The sequence below is a fragment of the Coptis chinensis genome, chromosome 3 (assembly GCF_015680905.1).
Source record: "Coptis chinensis isolate HL-2020 chromosome 3, ASM1568090v1, whole genome shotgun sequence".
NCBI classification, from domain to species: Eukaryota; Viridiplantae; Streptophyta; class Magnoliopsida; order Ranunculales; family Ranunculaceae; genus Coptis; species Coptis chinensis.
Genome location: NC_141458.1, coordinates 95,640,414 through 95,664,977, shown reverse-complemented (window position 1 = coordinate 95,664,977; position 24,564 = coordinate 95,640,414). Strand labels below are relative to the sequence as shown.

General features: G+C 38.1%; 1 pseudogene; it reads right to left on the bottom strand.

Moving 5' to 3' along the window:
• Positions 1–5,426: 5,426 nt before the first annotated feature.
• Positions 5,427–23,348, bottom strand: LOC147511854 (uncharacterized protein At4g14100 pseudogene; annotated as a pseudogene).
• Positions 23,349–24,564: the final 1,216 nt, after the last annotated feature.

Sequence of the window (24,564 nt, the reverse complement as noted above, 5' to 3'; positions counted from 1 at the left end):
TCTGCTTTGCAAGCCCATTCTCCTGAAGTGTCCCTCGCAAAGTTTTTTCTATCTTGATGCCACTGTTAGCACAATACTTCTCAAAACCTGAATCAACATACTCTCCACTATTATCGGATCTCAGCTTCTTCACCTTGAAGCATGTCTCATTCTCAACCATGGCCTTCCATGTCTTGAACACTTCTAATACCTCGAACTTGTGTCTCAAGAAATAGATCCACACCTTCCTAGTATGGTCATCGATGAAAGTCACAAAATATAACTTTCCGCCAAGTGAAGAGACATTAGCTGGCCCCCAGACATCTGTATGAATCAACTCAAGCTTCCTAGCTTTCAGAGTTCGACCCATCTCCTGAAAACTCACCTTTCTCTGCTTTTCAAACATGCAATTCTTGTAGAAGTCAAAGTCCGTTGACTCTAACGGGAGTTTACCAGTGGAGTGAAGGACTTGCATTTCTTTCTCACTCATGTGACCAAGTCTGCGGTGCCAAACATTTGGATCCTCTTTGCCATTTGCCACAAAGATTGACCCACACCCGTGTGCGGTCATGTAGAGAGTACCATCTTTGTCGCCTTTAGCGACTATTAGAGAACCCTTAGAGACTTTCCAAGTATCTCTCGTGAAGATTGTAACAAATCCTTCACTAGCCAATTGACCCACCGAAATCAAATTCTTCCTCAAATCCGGAACTTGTCGAACATCCCTTAATAACCATCATGACACGGACATCACCTTTGCCAACAATGGCACAAGATTGGTCATCACCAAGAAAGACCTTTCCAAGGTCACCTTTGGTGTAGTTTACAAAGAACTCTCGATTTGAGGTCACATGGAATGATACGCTGGAATCTAAAACCCAAGACTCCTTATTGTTCTCTATCGAACATATCAAAGCATCATCTTCCACTTCAACTACATTAGCTTCTTGATTCTTCTTGTAGTTGTCATTCCTTGGTGCTTGTCATCGGTTACTATAGTGGCCAGGCAAACCACAATTGTAACATATAATGATATTATCATCTCTAGGCTCATCACTAGGGGTATGCGAGTTCATTCTCCCCCTTCTATTTCTCGATCTATCACGACCCTTGTGCACACGCATCCCTTCGCTCTCAGTACTCAAAGCCGAACCTGATGTCGAGGCCCCATCCGAACTCCTTCGAATTTCCTCCGCTAGTATCATACTAACAACATCGTCGAATTTCAACTTATTCATTCCCGCCGAGCCACTAATAGCCGCAACCGTAGCCTTCCAACTTGAAGGCATTTGTCCTATTAACGCCAACGCTCTCACTTCATCACTAAATGTAATCTCAACCGACTCCAATTGGTCTTTCGTTTGGTTGAATTCATTTAAATGGTCCTTGAAGGAATCATTCTCTGACATTCTCATGGAGAAGAGCTTGGTAATCAAATAGACCTTGTTCGCGGCCGAAGGTTGCTCATACATGCACGATAGTGCCTTCATGAGAGACGTTGTCGTCTTCTCATTTTTAATATTGAAGGCCACAGACTTCGAAAGACTCAATTGGATTGTCGCCAATGCTTTTCTATCTAGCAAATCCCATTCACTTTGCTCGCAACTCGTTGGCTTCTCTCCCATCAAAGGTTCATACAAATCCTTTTGATAGAGTATGTCCTCAATTTGCATCCTCCAATAGCCGAAGTTTGTACCATCAAACTTCTCTATTTTGTAGCTTCTTTTGTCGGTCGTCATGACTTCCACTGAACCAAAACAGCGGTGGAGACTCTCTCAAAGGAATTTCTTCAAACACCTAGCCTTCTCTGCTAAAGGTGGAGTCTTTCCTCACACACATTGTTCCAATGATTCAAATCGTGGCTCCAATACCACTTGTTGGGAGATTTCACTAGAAAGTCACACATCAATCTAGCTACTTTCTATTCCAAATGATTTCAACTTGGAGATCACACCAAGGAAATCACCCACCCAAGACTTTGGTAGTTATCACAACAAACTCAACAAAGCAAAACCACTAGTTTATCATCACAATTCATAGCAACAATAAATATGGAAGTAAATAATATAAAGAGACACAAAGATTTAAGGTGGTTCGGTAAATATTACCTACATCCACACAAGAGCCGAGTTTCCTTTATAGTAAAGATTGGAGAGTTTACAAGAGGTAACAAGAATCAAGAACAAGAGGCCTCACTCAAACCCTAGCTCAATAGAGCTCCCACAATACCCAAGAAATGAATCTCTCAAAGTTGTCTCAAAACCCTATTCTATTTCCTTTATATAGATACACATAGAAAAATGTGAGAAAATGGGCTTTGGGCCGAAATATCGGAAATCAGTGAAAATTTCGGAAGGTATGAGCGCGGGTCGCGCCCAACTCCAGTAACTTTCACACAGCATGAGCGCGGGTCGCTCGGCCAAGGCTAATCCAAGCGCAGGTCACGCCCCCTTCTCCAAGCTGAAAACTCGTGAACGCGGCATATGGACACTGGAGCAAAGCTCGACGGTTCCACAACCCAAGTGTAGACGACAACAGAAGCAATGCCTTGACATGAAGACCAACTTCAGCAGTGGTTGCACCATTGGATGGCGGACTTGGGCAAGAACATGGCCATAAAAATAACGCGTCTCAAGTGGATCCTCACCCATTTAACAATATTGAAGACTCTTACTTAAGAGAACAACTCAGTCAGATATCCTCATATTTGTTAGATGGATCTTTAATTCATGTAAAGAGTCTCAAGGACCTCCTTAGTATAGTTTTTCTAAATTTGTATCTGAGGAATTGCATGATCTTTGTGTATGATAACTGCAAATTTCTTGAATGAGAGTTCTTCGATATTTTGGAAGAATAAGATAGTCAATCTTTCAAGTTATTTAGTCAGTTAACGAGTTCACTTTCCAATTCTAATTACTCAGCAATTTCATACATTTATCAATTGCAATTATCCTTTATTGTGTCAATTTCATTAAGTTGTTTAAACATATTTATTTACTGTCAAAACCAAAATTTGAAAATCTTGGTATAGTTCACGAAATATCTCAGCAGGTTTGTGAAGTCTATGCAAATCGTATATCCAATGACATTACAATCAACAATGAGCGCTCTTGGAACCTGATGATGGGATGGTCATACTTAATTTGAACTGTGGGCATTCTAGGGGAAACCTTGCAGCAGTTATGCCATATATGAACAGCATAAAGATATGGCTTGAATCTGATTCACAAGTAGCAATTAAGCTTGTATAGGGAATGTCATGCCTTGGTCACTGGCCGGAAAATACAAAGTTGCAGAAATGAAAGATTACACATGGCATGAAGCCAATGGTTGCGCAAACTCTGTGGCAAGGGAGCTACACTACATGACCCAGTTCCAAGGAGTTTTCCTATGGAACAACATCACTAGGCCAAACTTTGTCAATAACATGTCTCAGGTTGCTCCTCATCCATTTAACAATATTGAAGATTCTTATTTAAGAGAACAAGTGAGTCAGATCGATATCCTAATATTTGTTAGATGATTTTTAATTAATGTTCTCACAAAGGACCTCCTTAGCATAGTTCTTTTAAATCTATATCTGAGGAACTGCATGATCTTTGTGTATGATAACTGCAAATTCAGAGTCCTGCATCTAAACAAACGACTTGCCTACGAATATGTTGGTGCAGGACTGCAAGTATCGATGTTTATTTTCACTGGAAGAGCAAGGACTACCTCAAAGCTTTTTTTGTCAAAATGATGTATATGTTACTTAAGATATTACATCATCTTTTGGGACAGCCTTTTTAGATGATGTGTATATTGTGCCCATTGCCAAATCTCCACTATATGATAGCCGGGTTTTAAGGAACCCACTCTCCACTATCGAGCAGGCAAATTGAAATCTCTCTACTTGCTCAATTTATAAACACCTCCCTCACAAAAATTAGAAACCCCCTTTTATTAATAATTTAAAACAAGCCCTCTTTTATTAATAATTAAAAAAATAAATAAATAAAAATAAATAAACGTCCCTAATATCACTTAAATAACATAATTATCCCTTATATTAAATTAGATGTGCCTCCCCTATGTAATTACAATTAGAATACAAAAAAACCATGCTAATTATCGATCTCGAATGACGGGTTTCAAGACTTCAGGAAAAAAAAAATCTCGATGCGTAGCACATTTTGCATACTTGTATCATATGATAGTCGGGTTTTTAGAGAGCCACACTTGAACAGTGTATTTCTAATCTCTCTCTTTTAAGATTTTAGAACCACCTCCCTTAATTATTCTAATTAGTTCTCTTCTTTTTAAACAATTTACAAAAAACTCTTTCACTTTACTGAAATTAGAATTAGTTTCATATTATGTAAAATAATTTAGAAAACATCATTCATGTCACTGAAATTATATTCAACCCCTCCTAATATTTTTATATTATTTTTAAGATTAGAACTAGAATTCAAAAAATCATACTATCCGAGAGATGTTAGAGCGACAAGTTTAAAGACTTGAAAAAACACCGATGCGTAGCACAGTTTGCATACTTGTGCATCATAATGCTCTTAAAAGGACAGTGACGAGTAATAATTCGAAACAATGATGTGCGTGTTTAATTTATTTCACAAACCATAAATGTATCCCACAACTAATGTGCACCTGCAGTTGAGAATTCCTTCTCCAAAGAGACACCCTACTACTGGCTACAGCTTACACAACGTTAGTATCACAATTTTCACTCTACCCTGCAAATATAGAAAGAAAAAGAGAAGATCAAATAAGTAGGCAAAATTTGTAATATGTGCCTCGAGTGCGTCTTCACGTCTTGATGGAAGGCAAGCAAGTAATGACACTAGGTTCACGTCAGTTGAGCTTCTCGCTTCTGCCAATATCTGTTAGTTTTTTTTTTTGGCAGACCCCACACCGATTACATTGAAGGACCCTAGCCTGAAGGCTTACATTACCCGAAGGCTCATCAACCCCGAAGGGTCTCACCGATGCGCCATTTTGAGTAGACCCAACCGCCTCCACCTTGTCCATGAAGACTTGCTCTTGCTCCTCGGTCCACCCATCGTAGCAGCACCTTGTCTCTAGCCTGAAGGCTCGCTTGGCCCAAAGGCCCATCACATAATTACACAAGAAATAAATCTCAACCAACACTTGGTGAGATTCGAACTTGCAACCTCTCCCATGAGGAGAGGGGTACACAACCAATTGAGCTAGAAGCTCTTGTGTAATATATGTTAGTTTACCTAGCTGCGAAGCCTGATAGTAAAAAAAGCAAGACCAGCTGACCTATTTACACCTGCACAAATAAGCATCCTCTTTAGTTTTGACCAATGTCTATGTAGTTAAGATAATTTTTATATTTGATAGAATTAGTAACTAAAGATAGACTTACTACCTGTTCAGACTCAGAGGCTGAAATCCGAAAATTGGAAATTCGACTGCTACATTTATTGCTGAATGCCGGTTTTCATACAAATATTTCTCTCCTCTTATTGGTTGAAACAGTAAGTAGGAGCCTACACTTGTGAGTCCTCGAGCACAGCGCCAATCTCATATGTCATAACTCGAGTAGATATTCCTGTGAGATGTCTGTTAGAATAGTTGTATGTAAACAGCAACTATAGTAGAACAGAAGGAACAATAGACAAACAGTGAACAACCAAGGCGTCGATAAGACTCTCTTTAAGGAAAGATTTCGCCCTTTCCACTGTTGTAGAAAGGCTACAGTGGCGTCTTCTCCTCACAGGATTCAATAGTTACAGAAGGCTGGTTTTGCACTAATCAGACTTCTCTCTGGAACGGCGTAATAACTCTCTCTGGTGGCTGAAGGAGAAGCTTGGGTTTTGTTTGTGTGAGATCTGTTTCTTTCAGTATATATGATCTAGACGTACAGTCCAGGTTATATAGAGAGTCACAATCGGTTTCCAGAAACAAAATAGGAAACCTCCTGGAAATAGAAATCCGAAACTTGCTCCAAAGGCAAAATAAGTTTAGGCAATAGCCAAGCCACTACCCACTAACAAGGTTAGTGGTGGCTAGGCAATGTGGGACTATCTTCCAAGCTCAAAAGTGGAGAGAACACTCAAAGTTCTCCACCTCCACTTTGCTCACTCTTAAGTAGATTGAAATACAACAAAGAGATTCTAACAATCCCCCACTATTTTGGAATAGGATATTACAAAAGAAAGGGTTTACGAAATGTCAGAGAGAAAAGAAATTGCAATGCCTAAGATACTGGTGCCTTTTGAGCTTGAACCAGTCATAGGGTAACATGTCTTTTCTCACGTGAAAGCAGTAGATTAAAAAATCTTTGAATCAACTTCACCACTAAGAACCGACCTAGTTCTACATTTACATAGGTAGATTTCCATCAGGTGTACATTGCAATTTAAATACATCACCTCATTAAAATATGGGCTATGGAATCCAATAAGAGTTAAAGAACTCATCCTTACTCACTGCAATTCTAGTTATACAATGTATACTATAGTACCATCTCTCCATAGGGTAGGACATCTCATAAAAAAATAAGACGATAGTACTGCAGGACGACGAAGTGACTTGGTTTTTCCTTTGAACCTACTTCATGGGATCTCCAATCACATAGGTAGAGTTGCTGTCAGTATCGCCCTATATATGGGCATAAGTCCCAACCCCCTCGACGTATAACTATTTGCCTCCAAATAAGTGGTGCAGTCAGACATGTGGCCAAACTAAATCCGACCTAATATAATATCTAGCAACTGCTTGACTAAGTTATATCTCAAACCTATATGAATACTTTTCCCATTACACATATTTCTTTATGTTTTAGCTATTGCAATGAGACAGTTGCAAAGCATATACACATCAAGAGGCTGTTTAGAGCCAATGGGAAGATTTGCCAAGAGGTTGCTAACCATCTTAGCATCATCACATGCTTTTTCTAAGGCGATTAGCTTGAATGATATCCAAGACACTCAATTTCCACCAAGGGTAAACACATAAACACTACTGGATCCAGTTTATAACACATTACTCTTCCAACAATGATGGAAATCTACTAAACATAAGTCTATAATCAATGGCTCCGCTATAGTACTTGGATAATCTAACAATATACATCCAATGTTCTTTATAATAACAATGGGTTATCAACTCAGTATGTCATTAATGTAAGCAATGTCATGTCTCACATATATAATCGTCCAAGTACAATAGGCTACCAATGATATTGACATATTTAGTATGAGAAAACACAAGTAGATTATTTTTCATAAGATGGATATCTGCCACAAGAAGTGTTGACATTGTCTTACTAACGTAATACCCATACTTTTCAATGAAAATATTTCTACTAAGTGCTAAAACAGCATAATGAGACCAACATGAGTTATAATTCCTATATTCACCAGTCATTCAAATCTGTAGTGCCCGAAATTTTCCTATACCATCCGACCAGTCTGGTTTAAGGTAAGTTGTGGGCTTCAACCATATTCAAACGTCAACATCTTGACAACTAAATATAGCAATTACATAAATGAGTTTAACAACATAACGAACTATCATTTCTAAACAAGGAGAGATTAACACATATGTCTTGCTTTACTCTAAAGAAATTACACATCTATATCAACAACGGTACTTTGACATCCATACTACACCAATATATTGTTGAATTGCTCATGTCATTTATAGGCGCTTAAATCATCTCATAGAAAGATTTAACTAAATTGTATACCTTAAGTTCATCACCTGGTACTACTTGGTATTGTAGTTCCTCACAACTACTCAACTAGAGTCTTTAGAATTCTGAAGAAGAAATTCTAGTTATATGAGCAAGGTTCTAAAATAGTATAAATATTTTCTCTGAGTGAAACCCCTTGGCTATTATTATTAGCCTTGTATTTTGCAATACAACTCACATTTTAGTTTTCTCTAGAATATCCAATTCAACCTATAGATCCCCCAATAGGTAGATTAACTACCTCCCCTTAATGATTTGTGTAAATCAAGAGTCCAGTTTAGAGGAGTTGAATACACTTCTCATAGACAGACAACTTCTTTATAGGTCAATGAATCTTCCTCAAGAAACATATAAACGTCATCACCGTGACTGGTAGATATACTCACAGATAGTCTTCCAAATTTCTTGTTTAGAAATTATGGGATTCTCTTATATAGTTCATTATAAACATTCACCCACTCTATGCCAATTTCACAGAAAGTACAACCTCAAATAAAATTAGCATATAAGACATTCAATAATAGTGTGGCATCTACAAGATTGTTATCACTCATGACAACTTAAAACAAGTATCACTATTATAAGTTTAACCAATAAACATCTATTAGATAGTTCTAGGTCTCAAAAAAAAAAAATATATATATATATATATATATATATATATATATATATATATTTAGATACATTCACAATAGCCTTGGCAATAGGCACCCCACACACACACACACACACACACACACACATTTTGAAACATTTTTGGATAGGCACAAGACATTTCCATACTTTGTAGGTCGATATCTTTCTAGTTATCTTATGAGGTAAACTATGATAAAATAGTGTCATACATATAGGTCACAACCACCCATAGTTCAATGGTTACTTAACATTATCAAACTTACATGCAAAACACATTATACCATAAACACTAAAAGAAACAACAACAATAATATGCACTCTTATGACAAGAATATACTTTACTCAAGTCTATGATTATGGATCATATTAAATATAGTTATATTATGTTTATGCTATCTATATGAAAGAAAATTCACAAATGATTCTAATGAATTTTAAAGAATAGAAGAATTAGATGAAAAAGGTTTTATCCAAGATAATATCATTATCATTCTTCTTTTCATCATTCAACATTCTAACTTACATAGTGAGACAATCCACGCATTTGTACATCATCTTGGCTATTTATTCATAGTCATAGGAGGATAATGCCTAATAAAACAATCTACAAGCGTTACATCTCCTTATCTAAAATAGTCACTAGAGGATATTGTCTAATATTACAATCCATAACCTTACATCTCCTTGACTAAATTAGGTTTAGGAGAATATTAATTGTTTTCCATATTGTTTCCTCTCGTAGACAACGATGCTCATTACTTAAAAATATATATGACATGGTTAAGCTTCGTGCCAATGTTAAATAATGCATTCATAAAAAACATAGTTAATTAATATTATATCATAGGTCAGGAAAAATAAACTTTAACTGTACCCCTCATAACAAAAGGTATACGATATTAAGCAAATCTAGTCACTAAATATGCAAAACAACTGAGGACTCCACCTCCTCTTCTTACATGAGCTCAAGTAAGATAGAATACCCTATCAATACGACCTCAAGTACTACCACAACATCTAATGGTTCAACCTATTATTGTCTTCAACTAGAAAAAATTTACCAATAAACTATCATCAAGTTCAAAGTAAATCCACGATTAGTAATATCCAAAGCTAGCATGCTATAAAACCTTAACATATGTTATATTAGATATAAGCTATAAGTTATTTCATCTAATATGTATTTTCACAACATTACAATTATAACCATCATCTAACAACACGTACACTCAATAGAGGTAAGCAATTATACATTGAATATATTATAATTACTATCCAAGATTTGAGTGTGGTTAATATTAACTATCTTCAGGTCTCTCTTAGACCATCTATATACATCTACATATGTACAAAGAAAAATTAATATCAAACTACTTCTAGTCAAACCAATTAATATCTTAGTTTAAACACGTATAATTTGTTGACTAGGTTATTAAAAAAGTTTAAGCTTAGAGATTTCCCTCCTATGAATAAAAACTAGCATGCAATTCAAGGAAAGAATATCATCATATAATCAAACCAAAAGAATTGCAAAGAGTGAAAGAATACGATACCTAACCGATTGAAAAACCGGATTACCATATTTTCCTCCTTCCTGAACACAATTCAAAAGAACTGTAACACTGAACTAGCTTAGGATGAATTGGGTATCAAGCCTTATACCAATAGAAATCTCTTTAAATCAGCTATCCAACACAAGAAGTGGATTGCAAAACTGAGCTTGGAGCTTAAAGTTATAGCAATTTCAGTAACGAGTGGCGCAACTGTCAAAAATACGAACTTTAATATTTTTCTTGATAGAAATCTCAAATTTTGTTGGGGAAAATGATACCAATCGATCCCCACTAAGATAGCTTATACTTGGACAATCTACTACTCCAATCAAAAATCTAATCTTTCACTACAACCAACAACCACAATCCTAATCTATGGATATAACTATCACAAACAAACAATATAAATATAAAGCAAGTAAAACATACCACAACAGATTAGAACAAGCAACTTCATGATTAGGTGACTCCCACGGTATTGCATCATGGAGGGTGGTGAGCATACAGATCCACCAGACATTCAAAGAATTCATTCGGGGACGATGGATATAGCGACTTTTTCTTCTGCAAACCCTTCCAATGGTTCTGCAAGTATCGCTTCTGCTAGTGGAGGTAGAGCATGGTCTTCACTCTTCAACTTGAGTAAGAACTCAAAACTCTAACCTATCCTTGACAAGGTATATCATGTATTTAGTAATGGTGTTGCTGTTGTTCCACCTAAAATTATGGAACAAGGGGTTTCTCTCTGGAAGGAGTATGTTATTGGGTTCTTTGTGGAGAAGAGGCTTCATTATCCTCTTGTTAAAGATATACTTACCAAACAATGGAAAATAAAAAGAAGTTTCGACATGGTTGCAGACAAAAACTTATTCTATTTTAAGTTCTTCAATGAAGAAGACCAGTAACATGTGCTTGAACTGGGGTCTCTTTTCATAACTGGTAGAGTCTTCGTTGTTAGACCATGGTCTGAAGCTGTAGAATAGCATAAAAGCAAAATTAGAGCTTACCAGTGTGGGTGAAAATGGATATACCTAAGCAACTATGGACTAAGAGTGGGATTGAATTTGTGACCAGCATACTTGGAGACCCAATATGTATGGACGATGCTACATCCAAGAGGGAGAGGTTGAGCTACGCAAGAGCATATATTGTTGTGAACACTGATTTCTCCTTTCCTAGTTCAACAACTATGGAGTTGGGCAAGGGTGTTAATGTTGATATAGTATTAGAGTACAACTGGATACCAGCACAATGCAAAAAATGCAATATTTTTAGCCATGATGATGCTAAATGTCCCTTTCAGCAAGGAGTCTCAACTGAAAAAGAGAAGGGAAAAGTGTAACAAAATCCACAACACAGAAAGAAGCAACCTTTAAAGCAAAGATGGACACCAAAGAAAAATACCAATGCACAAGGTGTTACCACTATAGATTTGGATCCATCCTCTTCTGTCATCCCGGTTACAGATGGACAGACCCATGTGAGTGAGGAAACCCACGTCATGGCAGTGCCGAGAGGTAGTACTGAGGTCCAAGAGAATGTAATTTAGCCAGAAGAAAATGCAGAACACGAGGAAGGTGAGATTGCTGACACTCAACTACTCCCCGAAGACAAAACTCTAATTTGTACTCGGGAAATTAATCGTGGAGATGGGGATTGTGAGGTGACTCCAATTGTGGTAGCTGATAGCCAACAACATGTTGAGGTACAAGTTGAGCAGCATGAGGATGAGCCACCTCATCAAGATGTTGCTCTTGTACACATGAATTTTGAAATTTATAGTGTAGACTTGGATGTTGTGGTTCAAGTGGATACTACTACAGTACATGTGGATGCTGCTGTAGGTACAAATGATTCTCAAAACCTCTTGATTAGTAAGCAGTCTTATGCTCCCATGGAACAGCAGACGAGATATAAAGCACAACCTATCTCTCCACCTTGTACAAGGTCGAGAGTACAGAAGGAAACTCGAGCTGATGAGGAATGGACTATGGTAAAGTCAAAGAGAACTACCAAGAAACCCTCTCCTTGTGTGGTCAGGGGGCGCTTAGCTGGTGAAATTAGTCCTATCTTAGCTATGATTAAGCAAGCTTCCAAGGTAAGATATAAAGGTAAAAATCTTGATGGATATATCAAGAAAATTTTGGATGATACTCTTGGTCTAACATACGCTTGTAGTGAATGTGGGACCTTTTTCTATGACTTCGAGCACGTACAGAAACACCTAAGGAATGATCACCCGGTCTTAAGGGATAAACTTTTGTTTGGTGACAGACATTAGATGTTGTTTTTTATGTTGTTAAGTCTTTGTGTATGTACCCGAGTGGGTTATGTTCATGAGTTTCTCATGATTGTAAGGCTTCAAGCTAGCCTATTATCATTGTAGTAAGGATTCTCCCTCTAATGATCATACTCTTAGGGAGGTATATGTAACTCTTTGAAATTTAATCAACAGGTAGGGGTCTGCCTCAACCCCGTAACCAATTCAAAACAAAAAAAAAAGCATACCACAACACAAAGATGTACCGTGGTTCGGCCAATGATGCCTACTTCCACAAGAGATAATCTTTTTATAAGTATGGGAATAAAGATTACAATCACTCCTCTCAAGTCTCTCCACCTTACTAGAATACTCATCTCTCCTTATAAGTTTTTCTCTTTGCAAGGGTTTTCTCTCAATTTTGATTGCTCTCAAAATTGGGTTTATATTCAAGACCTTTCTCCACACAAAAACCTAACTTGGTTTTATAGTGTTCTGAAATTTCAGTGCATCTGTGAAATTTCAATTCCAAACTATGCGGTGGCATCAAAATATCAGCTCCCAAACTATGTGGTAACATCGGGCTGATACCTTGCCATTCTATATGGCCACATCGTTCAAAGGCTGAAATTCCAAGAGAAAAATTTCAATCGATGTGCACAGATCGTTTGAACCCCCAAATTCCAGGAGCAAATCTTCAACTGATGTCATCAGACCGATCAAGCTTCTTCCACCCGATCTTATGAGGTCGTTCCATCACATGGTGAGGGACCCCAACAATCTCCCCCTCCTGAAACCATGAGGGGGGATACCTCCACGCATTCCCAAATCAACAGGAAGAGTGTGCTACCATTCCAGCGGTAGCACAACAAATAGCAAACTTACCTTTCGGTAAAACTTTGGTCATCATATCCGACCCGTTCTTGTCGGTATGGATCTTCTCAATGCACAATTGCTTGTCTTCAAGAACTTCTCTAATCCAATAATAACGTACATGTATGTGCTTGGATCTAGAATGAAAACTCAGATTCGTGCTCAAATGGATGGCGCTCTGACTGTCACATAGAACTACAAATTGTTTCTGATTTAGCCCTAGTTCATCGAAGAACCTCTTCATCCATAGCATCTCTTTGCAACACTCAGTGGCTGCAATATACTCGACTTCTATAGTAGAGAGGGCAACACACTTTTGCAACTTAGATTGCCAAGAAACTGCTCCCCCGGCAAAAGTAAATAGATAACTGGAGGTGGACTTCATAGAGTTAACATCACTTGCCATGTCTGTATAAGTGTAGCCTTTAAGCAAGGTCTTACTTCCACCAAAACACAAACATGCTTTGGAAGTGCCCTTGAGATATCTCAATATCCACTTAACACCTTCCCAATGCTCTTTACTCGGATTTGACAGAAAATGGCTTACAACACCAACGGCGAAAGCAATATCCAGTCTTGTACACACCATTATTGCATACATCAAGCTTTCTTCAGCTTGGATATCTTGTTGATATTCTGGCCAACTATCAACATATCATCCACATACAACAAAAGCATTATGAAATCCCCATATAGAAATTTATGAACAAACACACAATGATCGGAAGCGGACTTCATATAGCCATGCTTCACCATAAAGGAATCAAACTTTATGTACTATTGTCTCGGTGCCTGCTTCAACCCATACAAACTCTTTATCAGCTTGCATACTGGGTGTTCCTTGCCTTTGACCTCAAACCCCTCTGGCTGGTCCATGTAGACATCTTCTTCAAGGTCTCTATGAAGAAAAGTTGTCTTGACATCTAGTTGCTCAACCTCTAGGTTCATACTTGCAGTCAAACCCAATACCACCCTGATAGAAGTCATCTTAACTACAAGAGAGAAAATTTCATCAAAGTCAATACCTTTTCTTTGACCGAATCCCTTCACAACAAGGCGAGCTTTGTGCCTTGGATGTGGATTATTCTCCTTATGCTTGACTTTGTAAATCCACTTATTCTTGAGAACTTTTCTTCCTTTTGATTTCTCAACTAAGTCATAAGTGTGATTCTTATGCAAAGAATACATCTCATCATGCATGGCCTTCAACCACTTCTCTTTATCTATACCTTCAAGAGCATCTTAATAGTACATAGGTTCTTCACCATCAGATAGTAAAACATGCGTATGTGGTGGATAGCTGGTTGAAGCTTGTCTTTCTCTCTCTCAGACCTCTTTGCCCCATTTTTTTGTGCCTCAGGAGGATGCACTTCTGCTTGTTCAGGTGGTGGTTTATGCACTTCATCTGCATCTTCTATATCAATAGGTTCTATCCCATCATGAGTAATAAGTACATCATCATGGGCTTCAAACTCATGGTTCTCTGTATTCTCAATGCCTTCTGCATGTTCCACAGTAGGAAATTCTGGTTATGAATCAACAAGATCATTAGTGAAAGCTTCTAGCTTCTCACCATCTTCAAAGTCTGCTATGGTTTGCTCTTCCAAGAACACAACATCTCGACTTCGGATTACCTTCTTGTTAATCGGATCATAAAGTTTGTAGCCAAACTTCTCATCCCCATAACCTAGAAAAATGCACTGCTTAGCTTTGTCATTAAGCTTGGATCTCTCATCCTTGGGAATATGAATAAATTCCCTACACCCAAATACCCTCAAGTATCCATAATCAACATCTCTACCTAACCATACTCTCTCTAGATAATCACTATTAAGAGGCTTCGAAGGCGATAGGTTAATCACATGTACGGCTGTGCGCATTATTTCTACCCAGTAACTTCTAGGTAACTTAAAGTGAGACAACATGCATCTCATCCTCTCTACAATGGTCCGGTTCATCCTCTCGGCTATCCCATTGTGTTGCGGAGTCTTGAAAATGGTCTGCTCATGACAAATCTCATGACTCTTGCAATACTCTTCAAACGGCCCAATGTACTCACCCCCATTATCTGAGCGAATACACTTGCAAAGATAAAAGCTTGTAAGGAGAGAGGAGTGATCTAGTAAAGTGGAGAGACTTAAGAGGAGTGATTATAATCTTCTTTCCCATACTTATAAAAGGATTAGCTCTTGTGGGAGTAGGCATCATTGGCCGAACCACAGTATATCTTTGTGTTGTGGTATGTTTTACTTGCTTTATATTTCTATTGCTTGTCTGTGATAGTTATATCCATAGATTAGGATTGTGGTTGTTGGTTATAGTGAAAGATTAGATTTTTTATTGGAGTAGTAGATTGTCCAAGTACAAGCTATCTTAGTGGGGATCGATTGGTATTGTTTTCCCCAATAAGTGGTATCAGAGCCAGGTTAGATTAAGCCCAACAAAATTGTTATCCAAATCTTACCCAGAAAGTGTTTGATGAAATTTCTGAGAGGAGGTTTGAGTTTAAATAGCTTGTAGAGATGGACCATTCTGTAAACACTCGCATGACTAGTCTGAATAGAGCTACACTATTTGAAAAGCCAAGATGGAAGACTTGCTCTATTGCAAGGACTTGGCACAACCTATCGAGAATGAGTGGAGCAAGCTTGACAGAAAAGCAATTGGGTACATTTGAAAGTGGATTAATGACAGTGTCTTCCACCATGTATCCTAAGAGACTACCGCTTTTGGCTTGTGGGAAAAACTCGAAGACCTCTATGAGAGGAAGTCGGCTAGAAACAAGGTATTGCTCATTAAGAAGTTTGCTAATACGAAGTACAAAGAAGGTTCTTCAATGTCTAAGCATCTTAATGAAGTGCAGAATACCATCAATCAGTTGCACTTGACGAAGATTAATATAGGTGACGAAGTTGAGGCTTTGTTCCTATTAAACTCTCTACCTGACAATTGGGAGACGTTAGCAGTTTCTCTTAACGAAGCCGCTAATGATGGAATCATTTCCATAGAGATGGCTACCGGGGCATTGTTGGACAAGAAGAGGTTCATAAAGCAGCTCCTCTCACTCAAAGATCCTTGTCACAGAGAAACGGGGGGGGGGAGCTAAGAGCAGAAAACCATCTCATTCTAAAGGTGATGACAGAAGAACTTCTAAGGTAGAGAGACAATGTTACTATTGTGTCACCAAGGGTCACTTTAGGTATGAGTGTAAAACACTGAAGAGCGATGAGAAGAATAACTATGTACATGAAGACAGGGTAAAGAGGAACAGAAACACAAGTCGAGATATTGCCGCACTAGTAGACGATGATCTAGTGGGAATTATGTTAGGTTGTTGTCACAGCCCAAATTTCTAAACAATTAAAAAAAATGAATATTTGAAATATAAATATATCAAACATCACTCGATTCAATTGTCTAAAAACCCAGGCTATGACGGGGTGGATACAACACATGTCAAAACCTAAAACCCACATCATAAAGAATCTTAATAACAAAAATAATCTCCAAAAATTCTCTTTATTACTTTATAAAAAGTTTATCTTCCGTCCCAATAAAACATCAAACCACTCTAAGAATAACAGGTCTTCAACATCGTATTTTCATGTCATATGAAAAGAAAACTACGTTATTAAATACTTCCAAAAGATCAGACCTAATAAAATAACCTCCGGTTGCTCCGGGCAAGAATCCAAATCACGCCTTTGGTTCCATCGCCTTCCACTTATATTCCCAAGAACACACCCACGTTACCAAAACAAAGCAAACATGGGTCAGCAAAATGGAATTTGCTGGTATGAGTAGACTAACCACATAAAACCATTATCATACTTTAATTATCCAAACAATCACGTTATATTTTCCTATAACTTAATCATTCTCAGCTTGGAAGACAGGTAGTTCCGTCATTTCAACCGGCATAGTGTCTTCCCAAGCAAGACTTCCATTCTATTAACTCATTATCATAACTCGTTATTATAACTAGGTAACTGAATTAAAACTTACTGATATCCACTTTTGGATAAGGGTAGGACCGCGTCCCTGCACAAAATGTTATTAAGTCTTACCCTCCTGCAAAAGAAAGTTAGAACTTCTATATAACCTACGTAGATATTATATTAGGTATTCAAAAGTAAACCCAAATACTCGCATAATCAAATAATACAACTAACCCGCAAGGCGAATACCTTAGTTCCTCTCTAGGGCAGTCCAAAGAATCTGGTCATTCATGGCACATTCAATGAATACCCGGGTCATTCATGGCACATTCAATGAATACCCCTATATAACGCTAACAGGCCATTTATGGCACATTCAATAAATGCCCACCTAACATATGACATCAACAGTCATAAAACTAAATTCCAAAACTTTAGGCGTGGAGAGTTCAAAAAGAGTGCGGTAAATTTGTTTACGCATTATTGAACTTTATTACATATATTATTTCAGAGAACGAAGGAATATCTTGATTTATGTATTTTTGGTTACGCGTTATTAATATACCAATGTCTAAGTGTCATAACGTTGCATATCATAAAAACTGAAATATCACCTAGTAGTTAATACACATACACACGTATATATAACGGTCTTAGCCTCAAGTCAAGCATGTTAATAGCCCTAGACCTATCCTAATAACCCAAATCATAATCCGAGTTAAAAGGTCAAAATTGGGTTAACTGGTCAAAGTCAACCCTAGTCAACGGTCAAAGTCAACTCTGGTCAACAATCAAAGTCAACTCTGGTCAACGATCAAAGTCGACCTGCCAAGGGTCAACAGCAGTCACCCAGTCCCAAACCGATTTATCTAAGCTGACCAGGTTCAATAACTGAAGCCTTAACCCGGCCCATAAACTGGTTTGGCCCAACTTGAAGATCCACTTAAAATACTATGGACCAGCCCCAAAAACCAAACAAGTTAAGGCCCAAACAAAACCAACAAGTTTCGCCTAAGGCCCAATCGACCCAACAGTCGCCCCTCTTCCTCCAACATCTCTCCAGCAGCTCCTCTCCACCGTCAGCCACCACTAATCCACCACTCGACCACCTCCATCATCCTATCGGTTTTGACCCCCATGAAAACCCCCATCAACCGATACCATCATAACCCGATTCCCCTCACCTTCCAACTCAACCCCCGATCGCCATTAACAAACACTCAAGCTTCAATAGCACCTCCCCCCAACGTCAAAACACCTATCCGACACTTCCCAACAACAACCAATCCTAAACCAATCTTAACCACGGCTATACGAGTTCAACCCCCATCAATTCGGGCAGGAGACGAAAAACTGTTTGGCTGTTTCATAGCTTCGACAGCCCCCACCAGGTTTCAATCCCGACAACCCCCCGACAGTTCAACCACCAATTTCAATCAACCAATAACACCATACCCCAGTTCAAATAACAAAAACCCACACCACCTCATTATCCCAGATTGACAGTATAAACGAGAGGATGATGGTTTGGGGCTCGCACCTCATGAACCATCACTTAAGAGTTTCAACAGTTCAATAGTTCGACGATATACACTACAAATGCTAGATTGGGGCTCGCACCGCCATTGACGCTCTTTCGAGCTTCAACAGCCCAATAAGCCGAAACAGTTCAAATAAAAACTAAGAGATATTGACAGAAATAAATAATTATAAAAACTGGTCGGAAACACTCGACAGTAAATTTGTAAATACTAAACAGACGAAAATCATAGTTTATGAAATTTGTAAATTCTAAACAGACAAAACTTTTAGTTTTAGTAGTGGTGAGAGATAAACTCTACTCACCTGTAGCGCTCTCCGATTATCAGCCAACTACCAGAAAAACCTTCTTTTCTTCTTTCAGTAAAACTCTCCCTTTTTTTCTAAAACTCTCACTGGGTTTTTTTTTTTTTTTTTGACCAACCCTATTCTGTTTTCTTTCTGTTAAAAACAAAACCCCCGAAATAGGGAAGAAGGTTTATCCCATAAACCCACGTCTCCTATTTCCACTAACACTTATCATATTCTATTTTATCAATTGTCTATTATCTATTATTATTATTAATATTATGGATATTTAGACTTTAGTCATACTATTAATAGCGAAATTAGGCTTTGGTCCTACTTTTCAAATTTATTAGGCTTTGGTCCTACTTATGTTTGTTGACTGTGAGTCAATATAGTTGACCATGGTCAATCTGTTTCAATTTGTTTGTATTTTCAAAATGGCAAGAATACCCCTCCATGTGCATGTCACGAGAATAAGTAGATAACCGTTGGAATCCAACTAAAACTCACTTGATAAAATTTGCCACATGTCAAAATCCTCTCTACAATCCAATGGCCCAAAAAATATAGTCGTTAGAACTGAAATACTATAAGAGTTCAACCCTTACAGTCATCTTCTTCCTGTAAGCCACCCTTTCTTTCTTTTCTTTGGGTACCCCTCTTCTTTCTCCAATCTAATCCAATGGGTGGAGCTCCCGTAAGATATTTTGTGTCAGATGAGGTAGTTTTCAGCCTAACCAACTTTTAAACTGTAATGGCATATAAGTAGGACTAAACTCTAATTTTATGAAGTTCAGTAGGCTTAATTTCTAAAAGATGACTTTGTTTTCTGTACCAAAATCTAAGTTTATCCAACTTGTGTTTTTGTCCACAGATATGTCAGTTGTGTGACCAAGAAGGCCACACTGCTCCAAATTGTGAGTACCTTTATAAGAGATGCAACATGGACAGGGGGGTAGACATGGTCAAGTGCAGAGGCTTTATGAAATTGTATAGATGTCGTGATCAGTCGGGCAAAGTAATTGAAATGTGGCTTTCATGTGACATGATTGGGTGTCACAACCACCAGATGCTTTATGGTGCTTCCAATCAGCCTATGGTGCCTACTGAGAAGAAGACTACTCTTGTACTAGACTGTGATGTGTGTGGTAGTGAGTATTACTATCTTCTTGACTACCCTAAGTGAGGCTATAATGTTTGTATCAATGTAAGGGTGATCTAATTGTTCCATTCTAATAAAATGTAAGTTGTAACAGCATAAAATATCAAAACCATATCAACCTATCTACAGAACATAAAAAAGATGATCATAATAAAAAGGGAATCATAAACTGGTAGTACAAACAAGGGGTTCTTTCTTACATTAAATTTCAAAATTAAATGAAATCCCAGCAGACCTGAACCATAAGAAACAGACACAACACTTTGACCTAAACCATGAGAAATAGAAAACAGACACAACACTTCAGCAGACTAACACCATTAGCTTAAGTACAAACAAACACTTCCTGACTTGACATATGATATACAAAAGTAGCAAAAGATGCAATCCTCTTTCAATTGGTCCTTCTAGTGATCCTCTTCCTCTTCCTCTCCCTACTCTACCTCCTTCTGGTGATCCTCTTTCAGTTGGTCCTTGATGTCGCTTTGACTGGGGGCTTCTTGATGCCGGCTGGCTTTGCGCGACTAGTGGCTTCATTGGTCCTTAGTCCGCCGCTGCATTGGGGCTTCTTGATGCTGCTACTACTGCACTGGGGCTTCAGTTGGTTCTTCTTGTCCAGGGACACCTTTCCTTTTCTTTTTGCCATATATCCCCTTCTGTCTTTGATCACATGTACAAAAAATCAAAGCTTTATACTTACAATGCACAACAAAAGGGTTCACGGTCTGCAACAGTTAAGAAAGGGGAGAAATCTCAAGAGCAAACTCGTCTATCAGTAGAAATAGCTAGTGTAGATCACATCAACACCACCCGAACTAACCACAAAAACTTCCCTCATGTTTTGGAATTAATGAGTTGGTTTTAACAAAAACCCACGATGAGATGTTAGTTTTGAGAGTAAAAAGTTTCTGTTTTGACAAAAATTAGGAGAGCTTAGCTTGAGAGAGAAAGAGAGAGTGAGAGAGAAAAATGGTTTCAGACAACGCGATCAGGTGGAGTGAGAGAGAAAAATGGTGGGAATTTTCCCTCCTTATTCACCAACTCCTCGAGATGTGCGCAACAACAAATTAACGGTCCGATTTTTTAGTTCTCTGTTACCACACCCTGTATCGACACGTGGCGAAACGAATACGACATCATAAAAATACGTGACATGCACATGGAGGGGTATTCTTGTCATTTTCAAATAACAAGCAGCTTGACCATGGTCAACTATATTGACTCACAGTCAAGGAAAAAAGTAGGACCAAAGCCTAATAAATTTGAAAAGTAGGACCAAAGCCTAATTTCTCTATTAATAGTAGGACTAAAGTCTAAATAACCCTTAATATTATTATTATTATAGGAAAAGCAAAATAAAAGACGGGGTGTTATAGTTGTGGTTGTTGGTTGTAGTTAAAATTTAGATTTTTTATTGGAGTAGAAGATTGTCCAAGAGCAAGCTATCTTAGTGGGGATCAATTGGTATTGTTTTCCCCAACAGATTTGACTCCCACAAACGTAGGAGAAAAGTCTACAACCATATAGAGTTTGATAAACCACAAAAGATCAATTAAGATTCAATCTTTAATTGGTTTCCTTAACAAAAACGAAATAATTAGAAAATTTCTAAAGTCATAACCTAATAACACAAACAATAACTCAAAGTAAAAGACTTATCATTTGATTGCCGTATTAAAACACTCTCCTTTGTTCTACTACAGAAATCTTTCCTTAAGATTGTTAGAATAGTTGTATGTAAACAGCAACTAGAGTAGAATAGATGGAACAGTGGACGAACAGTGAATAACCAATTCAAGGCGTCGATAAGACTGTCCTTAAGGAAAGATTTCGCCCCTTCCACTAGTGCAGAAAGGCCACAATGGCGTCTTCTCCTCACAAGATTCCATAGTTATAGAAGGCTGGTTTTACACTAATCAGACTCCTCTCTAGAACGGCATAATAACTCTCTCTGGCGACTTACAATAAGAAGAGAAGGAGAAGCTTGGGTTTTGCTTGTGTGAGATCTGTTTCTTTAAGTATATATGATCTGGACGCACAGTCCAGGTTATATAGAGAGTCACAGTCGGTTTCTAAAAACAGAATAGGAAACCTCCTGGAAACAGAAATCCGAAACTTGCTCCAAAAGCAAAACAAGTTTAGGCAATAGCCAAGTCACTACCCACTAACAAGGTTAGTGGTGGCTAGGCAATGTGGGACTATCTTCCAAGCACAAAAGTGGAGAGAGCACTCAAAGTTCTCCACCTCCACTTTGCTCACTCTTAAGTAGATTGAAATTCAACAAAGAGATTCTAACCAGATCATATCATCTAATCATTTAATGACACTAGTGTCATATGCTTAAATATATAGATGATCGAAGATGATATATATCAATATTTCCTAGGCTATAATAGATATGTTGGACACTAGGATCTTCAATTTGCAAAGAGGGGTTTGGTCTCACAAATTAATATACGTATTTCTACAAGCTTTCCATGTTTCTGTTAAATGTTTGTACTGGCGTATGCTGAGGCCAGTATAGGATAGGAAATGAAGGGTGGTTAACAGAACAAGTTGATAGGAGAAGAACAGAGACAAGATAAGCAGAGTAATTTTATAAATAGCACGGGGACGTGGGGAAATGTACAATGTGGCTGTGAACCTGCAGAAATGCTTTATAAAAAGCACTTGAAGAACACCCAAAGCACAAACAAAATTAGCTAACTATCCAATGTGAAGTGGCTTAAGTTAGTGATCCCATACAACGCACAGTCGGAAAAAAAATCCATCTTCAGGCATACCATCATAGAAATCCCATCTCACAGGTCTCTGAGTAGCAATATCCTCGTAGTACCAGATGAAATCTACCTTCTCCCACACATTACACGAACCCATCAGTTTCTTGAGCCACCCCAAGGTACTCTGCACCATCAAGAAAATCCATCCTAGGGATACCGACTTCAAAGTGCATAATCTGACACTCACCATTATCATCCAAAGTATAATAGAACGAAGTGCCATTATTCCACTCCACGTTGTACAAAAGCTCCGCTAGTTGCTTCTTTATTATGTTCACATTCCTTCCCTTGGGCCAATCATACCATAGGTTGTTGAACTGTAGATGACCAGTTGGCGTACTTAAAAAGAATAATGAATGGAAGTATGGAACTGCTCAGGCCATGGTGTTGGAACTGGAGATGATGCTGAAATGTTCAGTTGAATATTGGGAAATAGTAACAAAAATGTGATAGCTAGTTCACTCCTATTCATTTCTCAATTTCCTCGTTGCCAATGCGTTGCCAAAAGAAAAACAAGATACCAGGCCTGTCCACCATATGCACACGATGTCTGCCTTATGTTCAATACAAATGTTTCTTAAAGCAGATTGTATGGAGTCGATAGCATTACTCAAACAGTCCAGTAAAGGATCTAGCTTCATCACGGAGAAGTGGTAACAGCAACTGTTAAGAACATTGTTCAATATATTTCTTCTTCCTCACTTTCTTTTTCTGACAGTAACATCTCCTAAGGATCACTTACCAATATCGAAATTTCTATATTCATAAACTTGGTTTGGCCTGAAAAATTACTTCTAAGTTCTTAAAAGATTGAAATGTTCAAAGCACTCCAGTTTTGAAAACACAGGCATCTGGAAGGCACGGCTATTCTGTGCAAATTTTTAGTGTAACACCAAAATAGAATGTTCTAGGATACGGTTAATTTCAGGTATCCTGATATCGTCGAATGAGATATGACACTTAAGTTTCCTAATTCGAATCAGATTTATATTTGTCACGCGTTTTCCATTCTCTATAAAGTTAGAGTTTCTAAATTCGTAGACCAGATACTGGTGAACTGCGGGAAAACCCTTGAAAGTTCATTTGAAAGGTTAAGTAAGAAAAACCTAACTATCAAAATTTTGCTACAGCCTACAGAGAAGAAGATGGCGATAGTGTTTGAGGAACATGAATATTGGAAGAGGGGAAAGATGCTGGGCAAGGGTAGTTATGGAACGGTGCACTTGGCATACACAAATCCAACCAAAAAAGCAAGCCGTTTCCCACCTATTATGGCCGTGAAGTCAACTGCATATTCTGAGGCAAGTTCACTTATGAAGGAGAGCGACAAACTCATTGAGCTTCAAGGTTGCCCTTACATCATTGGCCACTATGGCGACGATGATGACGTTGAGAATGGGCGCGCCTACTTCAATTGTTTCTTGAATACGCGTCCTTAGGCAGCTTAGGAGATCAAATTAAACAACGTTACTCTGATTGTGGCGTAGGGTTAAGTGAAGCGGAGGTCAGATATTTTACTCCTCTGATTCTTAAAGGTCTTAAATATATTCATCAACATGAATATGTCCACCGCGATATAAAACCCGACAACATCCTCCTGGTTTCATCTTCTTCAGACTCTTCATTGACTAATGTCATTCCCAAGATAGCCGATTTTGGGCTTGCGAAGAGATTGAAAAAAGAGGTGAAGAAGAATAAACCAGTTTGTATAACGGGTACTCCGTTCTACATGGCACCTGAATCTATTTGTTGTAATGAATACAAGCCTCACTCTGACGTATGGGCATTAGGGATTGTTGTTCTAGAGATGCTAACAGGACAAGAAGCATG